This window comes from Corvus brachyrhynchos, unplaced genomic scaffold (assembly GCF_000691975.1).
Source record: "Corvus brachyrhynchos isolate BGI_N302 unplaced genomic scaffold, ASM69197v1 scaffold142, whole genome shotgun sequence".
Taxonomy (NCBI): domain Eukaryota; kingdom Metazoa; phylum Chordata; class Aves; order Passeriformes; family Corvidae; genus Corvus; species Corvus brachyrhynchos.
In genome coordinates, this window is record NW_008237226.1 from 5,783,674 (window position 1) to 5,791,003 (window position 7,330).

Consider the following 7,330-nt stretch of genomic DNA (forward strand, 5'->3'; position numbering starts at 1 on the left):
GCACAGCCCCGGCCATGCGGCTGGAGAAATAAACATCTCTGAAACAGCTATCAAGAATCTGTCTGTCCATATATATTTCCTTTCCACGGGACTCCTGGTTTGATATGTGCGTGTTGCAGTATCCCCACTGCAACAGTATGGTCTCATCCCTGACCACTTAGATCCATCAGCAGCCTCTTCTGGTTGTCATGACTTGGGACATAACTGAATCCATGTGGTTTTCCACAGTGACGCATGTGTCAGTCCTGAAACAGCAGCCCAACAAGTGGAAATGCTACAGGACAAGTAAATCAGATGGAATTATCTTCTCCCTTTTCTCTTCTTTTTCACTGTTCAGCTCTACAAAGCTGCAGCTGGCTCCCAGAGCAAGAAGTGTTTCTCCTGGCTATTCCTAAACATCTGTATTTCTTCTAATTAAGAGCAGCCAGGTGGAGGGTGTAGAGATATCTGTGCTGACTGACAGTTATCAAAAGACTGGATAATGGCTTTCAGTGTAAAAAAAACCCAGAAATGAGATGGCAGGGGACATGTTGCAGGAATTTACTAGTTTGATCCTTAATGTTGAACTGTTGTAGGAATTTTACGGGATATCACAACGAAAGCTCACCAAAATCTATACAATGAGACATAACAAGCAAGGAATATCGACCTGGAATGCCAAGGGGGTACTTGGAGTTCGAGGCAATGCTATAAAAGCTATTTTAATGTTATTGGGATCCTACAATGTGTATAGTTATTTTGAAACCAATTTTCAGCAGGTTTATAAGCCAAATTATTACTCCGCTCATCTCAAAAGCTAGGTAAATTTAAAAGTTATGTGAAAATCAGCCTTAGAGGGAGAGTAAAGTAGCTCCTGAGAAAACACCTAGAGAACTGGAAAGGGGATCTGGGGGATTGTTTAAACTCAAGAGTGTCTTCAAATGCTAAGTGCAAGTTAAGAAGCTGATACTAGATGGAAGTGAGTTCTTGCCTGGTTGGACTCCATGATCTTGGAGGTCTTTTCCAACCTTAATGATTCTATGATTCTGTTCTTTATTTTTCTCTGTTTAATTAATCTCTTTATTTCCATAAGAACTACTTGATAAGTTAAAAATTGGAGCTATTTCTTTTCAAATTCAGAAATAAATGCAAAAACTGATGGCAAGGGTTCTTAACACTAGTATAAAAAGTTCCTATAAGTAACTAAGACTTGAGAAATTTGAAAATGCCTGGGCTATACTCCACAAAATAACCAAAAAGGCTTAGAAAATTAATAATGTTATTAATTACTCCTGAACATAATATGTGTAATGAGATACCTGTGAAGCTCTTTGCATCACATGAACCTTATGTATGATTTATAATCACTTCTGGGTCTCATCATTACCACATAACCCCTTCTATTATAACTAACTGATCACTACGTAATTAGTGATGGTATAGTCATTTGAAAGAGCAAAGTTTTGTTCCCTGCACAAAGGTAGCTGGAGAGAGCAATAAATGTGAAATATCAGTGCTACCTGTGGGATTAAATTGCTGTTTTCCAGCAGCTGCGATCCTTAACAGCCTGTTGCTGTTGCATGGATGTTTCAGAAATGTGAGGCATGATATGCAGCCATGTTTAAGTTAAACCACACTCTGTCTTTCATTTGACTACCCTCTAAATCAGGTAACACTGTGTGTCACACCCTCTGGGGTCCAAAGGAGTACTTGTGCTGGTGGGAGCCAGGGAATGTTCTCCTGTGGAAAGGAGGGACCCATTCTCAAGGCCATTCCCCATGGTCCCCACTCCCACCTCCTCCCCAGACAGTGTGAGCAGCTTCAGGGGGCCCAGGGCTGCCACCTCCGTCCTCTGCATGGTGAGGAAGGGCACTTCTGACGCAGCACAGCAAACCTCTGAGGGAAATCTGACATTATGTTGCCCATTGCTCTCAGTAGGCTGAGGTTTGGACTGCAAGGGGTTCACTTCTTCCCTGTGAAACACCCCAGCAGAGCATCTCTGGACTGTGGTGGCATGCCCACAGTGAACCTTTGCCTTCCCCTTGGGGGGAGGCAAAACGGAAGAAACTGAAAATTGCATCAAACCAAATCTGGTCCCAGCTGTGTTTGTTCTTACTGTGGTATTTCCAGTCCTGAGGTGGCATTTCTTTACCAGAATTGTTTGCTTTTCAGCTGAGAAGATGGAAAGCCTGGCTTGGAAAAAAGACTTCTTAGCTCTTCCCCTTTGCAGGTAAGAAAAACTGCTTGAGGTTTGCAAACCTGTCTAAGATTATTGAAACTGATGCTATTTTACTGAAACATCGGAAGCTTCAGGAAGCTCAGGACCCACTGCACTGGCCTCTGCAATAGAGATCTCATCTGTGCAAATGAGTAGGGGCTTCTGTCGTCACTCCAAGGGATCTGTGTGGATTTTCTGAATTAATTTTAACATACCACAGAGGGGATTAGGAGGGAACCTGTGTACCATCTGTCCTGGACTGCAAGTGAGCCTTTTTAGAAATTACTCAGATGGTTTGGTGTGGACAGGCTGCTTAGATGTGTTTTTCAGCCTCAGGGCACTGCATAGAGCCTGGAATACCAACCTTTTAAAGAGCACGGCCTTAAAATGCCATGTCTTTAAATAAAAAATGAACTTTATAATAAGCATTTGCAATAAGCCCCAAAATAGGCTGCTTGGTTTTTTTTTTTAGAAATGATTCTCACTTCCTGTGCCAAGTGCCAAGCAACATCTGCTGCATAAAAAGCACATCTGCTCAGCAGGGGAAGAGGGGGCAGACACAGAGGTCATATTTGGAGGGCATGGTGAGGGAGGGGATAAACGAAGTAAGAGGCTGTGGAGGGTGTGAAGAAGCACTTGGTACAGCTGCTCTCTGAGCCTCATGCTGCATGTACCACTGCCCTGCCCTGTACCATCCCCAGTCAGCCTCATTCAGCATGAAGAAGAAGGCTTCCCAAGCCCCGGGAATGTGGCTTGTTGCTAGACTCAGCCTCTGCCATAAATATGAAAGGTTTTTTCTACTCTTTCTGACATTCTGCCCAGATTGCATGCTGTGAAAATTCAGAGCCGTCATGGAGCTTTGACATGCCAGTGAACACCTTGTCCAAGCAAGATTTTTAGTGTGTTGTCTTCCCAACGGATGGGACAGGCAGCTCCTCCTAGACTTTGGACCACAGGCCTTCCTAGGCCTTTGGTGTGCTCCGTGTTTCCATGGTGCTTGGGAGCAGGGTATGAAACAATTTATAGTACTTGGCATATTTCTATGTAATATTTATAGAGGTACTATATTCCAGTGAATTTTATTGCTGGCTCATGCAATTCAGATGATAAAAATGCCCTTTCTAATCCACAGAAAATAAATCCATCAGCACTGTAGAAATAAGATTTGCAACTGGAGGCGTCATCAACTAACTGGAATCCAGAACAAGGGCAAGCACCATTCCTCCAGTAAGCCCCAGATACAGGGGAGATGGTGGCAAAGTTCACCTGTGCCCATGGAGCCAGGCTCCTGCTGCTTGTGTTAGAGAAGGAGATTTGTCAGCATCTGGGCCTGAGAACCAGCCTGAGTTTCCAGTCAGGGCAGCATAGGTTGTGGCTGAGGAGCAGCACTGCTCATGGCTCACCCTCATGCAGCTGGTGTAGAAAAAACCCAAAACTGCAGACAAATTTACAGTCTCAGGTAGTTTGCTGAAAGATACAAATTGCAATGATCTGTAATGTCTGTCTAGAGGCAAGAACAGTATTTCATTTGGTTAAGGGGAACCTTCCCATTCCCTGAGCACATGCATAAATGCTGGTGCAGAATAAAGCCCACCACAAATGAGTTTTCATCAAAAGCAAAAGTGAGTTACGAAATTGTGTTCAATATAGTGGTGATTTTCTCTTTTCACTGCAGGACAGACTCCTAGGGACGGAAGACAGGAAAGCTTGAAATTAAAGTCTTCCTTTTCCATGGAGATTTCATTTTAGTTCTTCCTTTGTTCTCCCTTATTTTCCTTCTTGAAAGTAAGTTGTCTCACCAGAGTCTCTGGCCCTGGCAGCCCCATCCCACAAGAAAAGGAGGTGGTGGCAGGTCAGTCTCCTTGCTGCTCAGCCCTGCCATGTCCTGCTGGCAGTACACAGCTGTGGGGCAGAGCTGTCTTTGGTGGAGACCCTGGATTAAGAGAGACAGGAGCCAAGAATGGCAAGCATTGGTTTCATTTGCTTTATGTTTTCTGCTTTTTTCCCAGAGTTCTTTATTTCAGGGTAAAAGTGGAGTAAGGGATTAGATAAGAACTGAGTGAAGAAGACTTAGATCAGTGGTGATGAAGGAAAACAGGGCTGGAAAAATAAAACACATACTTTGTCACAGGATGTCCATACCCGCTTTGAGGGCAACAGGCTGCTAGATCCACCAGAGACCACTGGGTTATCAGGGAAACATCACCATTTCCTCCTCTCCATGCTCATCTGAGTTTTCTCAGCCTTTAGCAGGATGAACTCCTATGTGGTATTTCCGGTAAGAAGGCTATTTAGAAACAGATGTGCAATAATTTCGGGATCATCCTTATTTTAATGTAGTCTTATATGAATTTGTCTTCAAATCCTTTGGATGGATAATTCTTCATTGCACATGATGATTCATCATTAAAATAATAATCACCTTACTGGCTGCATAGTGTTTAATCTTTCAGCAAATAAGGAAGTGATTTAAACTTGCTCTTATCACACCAGAACAAGTTTGTTCAGAAGAAGAAAATAATTATGTTATTTTTGTACAAATTGGTATAATGAGCTGTCTCTGTGCTATTATCTCTGAGCATTAACTGGCTCTATTATGCAGGATAATACTCAGAATAATTATTACTTATCTGCGTGTACATACACTGAATAATAAAATAATTAGACCTTTTAAAACAGAGGATAGAAAAGATTCCATTTACTGTAATTCTGAATTTCTGATTATAAGGTTGGAATAAAAAATGTGATATTTCATCAGTGTGTCAAGCCACTAAATGCTGGATTTGTAGAAATCAGTGCAGGCTTTGCGTAAGGTATGTATTTTGTCAGTCTAGACTGAGCAGAGATTTACATAAGGATGTGAAGGATCTGGGCTGTTGAAATTCAGAGATGGATGAAGCTGCTGAGAATGGCAAGCTCCTTGTAAGACCAGTGTGCAACTGTGCTGTGGTGCAGGGGCTTGCAGTGCCTGTCCCATGGGAGCCTGCACATCTGGAGAGCAGGAGGAGCTGGGCTCCTGCAGCTGTGGAGGCTCATCCCTTCTCCGGGTGAAGTCTGCTCCTTTCCCTGCCAGCTGGCCAAATTCCTCATGCAGTGGAATGAGCACAGTCTGCCTGGCAGCTCAGGCTGATGTCTCGTGCAGAGCTGACCTGGCCATTGCATCTCAGAAAAGTTGTCTGGGCTCTTGGGCGGTATGAGCACACTGGATGCTCCTGAAATAATGCACTTCTACGGAAGGTTACCTAGGGAGCCATCATGTGCTCAGACTTCCAGTGTCTCCCATCTGTCTGATGGGGCAGCTTCTGCTTCACATGAGTCCTGGGAAGACAAAAGTGATAATAGTGTTAAAAATGGTAATGTCTTACTGTACAAAAAGGTAAAATGCTCCAGCCCTGGTATTTTTTTGGACATATCTGAAAGACACATGTCCTTCAGAAATGGAATCATAGAATCATAGACTAGTTTAGATTGGAAAAGACCTTTAAGACCATATCTGTAACTACTACATCTGCACATCCTTTAAATACCCACAGGGATGGTGACTCCACCACTTCCCTGGTCAGGCTGTTCCAGTACTAAACACTTTCCTTGAAGAAATTTTTCATAACATCCAATCTAAACCTCTTGGCAGAACCTGAGGCCATTTCCTCTCATCCTGTTGCTTGTTACTTGAGAGAACAGATTGACCTCCACCTTGCTACTACCTCCTTTCAAGTAGTTGTAGAGTGACAAGGTGTCCCCAAGGACATCCTTGCTCTCCATTGGAGAGGACTGGGGAGCCCAGATGCAACCCCCGATGGCTGTCAACAAGGAGGAGGATCTGTAGGGTGGTGTAAGGCAGACCCCTCCTGCCCCAAGAGGCTCTTCAGAGCCAGGAGACCATCAAACATACAGTTAGGGATTAGCTTTTAATGTGATCACAAAAGCAGGGATCATCAAAAGTTCTTATTGTACTGGTCCAAATGAAATGGAATCAATGGGAGATGGCTACTGCAGAGAACAGTATTAAAATGTTGTGGTGGGGAGATGAGTGGTGCTTTGAGCTTCACATTTTTGGATGTTGCTCATTATTTTCAAAAATTGCACTTCTGTATATCATGCGCCCAATTCTCTTGCCTTCACTCGCAGTCCCTCATGAGCAGGCTGACATTGCCAGGCTGGTTGTATGCTTATTCTTGGCCTGGGATTAAATTTGCTTCATTTGCCTTCTCAAGAGCATGACCTTCTGACTTGCACATATGCTACACAGTGGTCCTGAGGAATGGCAGGGGGTGTTATCCATTTCTTGGTGGATAACTATTTAAGGTGGAATTTGCTTGGCTGCTTGTTTTTTTAGGACACCTCAGGAATAACTGAACTGTGTCAGATAATGAAGAGAAACCAATTCATCTCATACTCTCTTGCAAATCCCAGACACTGGGTTAATCACAAAAATGATTAGGAATTCGAAGCAGACTGGTGGAACATTTTAATTCTGTTTGTTGAGAGCTGTAAACATAATTGATTTACATTTCTCTGCAATAAGTTAATTTGAGAGAGTGCTCCCATTGTGAATAATATCAGATTCAAGGCTGTATGGCTTACAGATCTCAGTGGCTCCACTGGAGAAAATACAGATCACTCCTTGCTGCAAAGGATGAAAAGGATAAAGACTAATGACTGGTAAATGTTGGCTTCCTGTAAACAGAAAATTACCAAATCTGATAAATGCAATACATTAGTACTGTAACCCAAGAAGCAACATGCTCTCCATTATCTCTGATAAGTTAATGGATCAGTGCTGAAATTTAAAAAAAGAAATTAAAGAAAATCTTTGGATGCGAAGTCTCCACTATTCAGAGTAGTTTTGGATTTAAAAAAACACTTTGTTTCCTGGAAATACTACAATTAACTGAAGGTATGATGTATGGAACATTTTTCCATCACAAAATGTAGATTAGCTGAAGACAAAGATCTCTACTGAAGGACATCCCTTGAGATAGAATCTTTTGCTTTAATTGTGGTGAGTCAGAGAGAAGGAGGGAGTGGGCTGAGCACAGAAATGCAGCAGACCCAGATTCAAACTCCTGCTGATGCTGCAAATGTTAATCTTCACTGGCTTGTCTAAACTTTTTCTAATGTGTCTTTTTTTTT